Source organism: Chaetura pelagica, unplaced genomic scaffold (genome assembly GCF_000747805.2).
Source record: "Chaetura pelagica isolate M959 unplaced genomic scaffold, ChaPel_1.0 scaffold9, whole genome shotgun sequence".
Classification (NCBI taxonomy): Eukaryota; Metazoa; Chordata; class Aves; order Apodiformes; family Apodidae; genus Chaetura; species Chaetura pelagica.
In genome coordinates, this window is record NW_009954494.1 from 281,548 (window position 1) to 283,834 (window position 2,287).

Below are 2,287 nucleotides of genomic sequence, written 5' to 3' on the forward strand. Positions count from 1 at the left end.
TCCCTACATGCCCTTTCTCCTCTTTCTTAACAGCTTCCAAATCCTGCTGCTCTACCTGATTTTAAAATCCTATCTGTGACAGTCTTCATTGTAATTATTATTTTTCTTATAACAAACTATGCTACTCCTTGAGCACATACAAGTATTTAAAGGATTCAAGCAAAGTGGAGGTTATAAGGATTGGATTTACCAGGAAAAGTAATAGAAAATACTGGGCTGAACTTTGGCTGAAAATGTAAGGAGCAAATGTTTTCTGATAATGAAACTGCTTAAATTGTGACAGTGTCCCAGGCTAAGAGTGGTGGAGACTGTAGTTACTTGTGGTAAAACTTAACAAAACGTTAGTTGCGTATAACTGTGCTTGTAACTGGCTAAGAGTGGCTACCAAAAGAGCTCTTTCCACCTCTAGAATATTTTGCCATAGTTACCATCCAAAGATGAGGGACTTGTGGGTGAATGTCCAGGCTGACACTCAGAGGCCTGGAGGAAACTGGGTAATATTTCATTAATAGAAGTGACCTACATCGTCGCAGTGCTTTTCAGTTCCTTCCTGTTTTCAGAGTACCTATCGGAAGTTTGTTGCAACTCCTTGAAATAATACTGGGGGAGATGGAGAAGGAATGAAACCAAAGCAAAATGCTGAATTATTTTTGATGGGAGATTTTACAGGAGAGATTGGTAGAAAGGTCAGTGTTGAAATGGGCTTACAGCCTGGGTCCAATCCAAAACAGGAGGACACAAAAGTATCTGAAGTGAGAGAGATGAACCGGATTATAAGCCCTGGCATTTGCATGTGGCATACTGCAGACAAAAAAATCTTTCAGTAAAGAGTCTGTATGAGAGTGTGACTAGGTTTTGTCTTTTTACTAATCTTTCACCAAATGTTACTACTAGATTTCTTCTTATTAGTCTGGATTATTTAACCAGTGCAAGGGCTTTGTGGCCAATGATTCAGAACTTAGTAATCAGTTTTCATTAGAACTGAAAATGGTCTGCTCTCAGGTACTCAGCCTCGTGCTACTTACTGTCAAGCACAGTGAGTATACTGCAGTTTCCTGAATGACTGTTGAAAAAGAAAAACCCAGCTTGTACTGATTCTGACAACAGAGGCTGAAAATACTTTCTGCTGCAGTCATCTTAGTTTTGCAAACTGTATAAAACCTGACCAGATTCTAAAACCTGCATTGCTTTATTTTGGGGAAAGCAATCAAATGGTTTTTTGTCTGGAGATGTTTTTGCTCATTCCTCAAGAAAATTCATCTTTCTTTTTCTGTTCAGCTCTTCTGTTTTGTTTGACTTTTAAATTATCCAGCCTGTACAAATGGGAGAGTGGAGATCTGGTTACTTCTCTCTTTAAGTTCAGTTATTTCCTCTTTCACAGTAAAGTGTATTCTGGTTTTGGTTTCAAATAGCTTTGTTTCTCAGCTTTAGCTCAACATTTCTTCTTATCTTTTTCTAGGGTTTCTTCAGTCCTCCATTGCTTCATGTACTTGCTGTATCTGTACAACTGTTTTCAAAGAATCATAGGGCAGCACAGGTTGGAAGGGACCCTGAAAGATCATCTGATCTGACTTGTTGTGGGAAAGGGAGCCCAGATGAGATTATCTAGCACCCTGTCTGATTGCATCTGCAGTAAAATACAGCAGAGTTTCTTTGTGACTATCCAGTATTTCTGTAGAAAACTGGAAGAGTATTTAAGGACAAAATGAGTGACTAGGGAGCAGATTCCTCTAGTATTGCCCATAGTATACTGCAACACGCAGGACTATTGGAAAGAATTGCTGGCTGCAATTACTGGAAGTGAAATCAAGGAGGAGATGTTTCCAGTAGGAAGGTGGAGGAGAAACTATGGTAGATTTATTCATGTATGAGAGGGCTATGGCCAGTGTTTTAATTCCACCGGGAGAAAAATATGCTTGGAAATTTACTCTTCTTTTGGAATCAGTTGAGCTCTTGATCCTTTTTGCAGGTCTGGTTGTTGTAAAGTTTTGGGTAGGAAAATAGTCAGAATTTCAACTTGTTACAGTTGTATGGTATGCAGGGTTAATTTACCATTGGCTTGATGGGAATGAGCTCTAGCATAATTATTGAAAGAGTAGGGCATAATGATTGCCCAATCAGACTGTTCCAGGGTAGGTAGCCAAATTCCTGTTTCTGAAGCATGAAGTACATCTTAATTTTGGAATTAAGTTGCTTTTGCAGCTTAAGAAGAAGTTGAATAGGTGGCACATAGAGATGACTTCATAAAGGCAAAGACAGTAAGTTGTGCTTGCATGGCATGATCAAG

The 2,287-nt window shown here is 39.0% G+C and overlaps 1 protein-coding gene across 2 annotated transcripts in view; it reads left to right on the forward strand.

Moving 5' to 3' along the window:
• The window catches only part of TAF5L (TAF5-like RNA polymerase II, p300/CBP-associated factor (PCAF)-associated factor, 65kDa), a 15,613-nt gene that overhangs the window by 1,052 nt on the left and 12,274 nt on the right, over positions 1 to 2,287 (forward strand). The window lies entirely within an intron of this gene.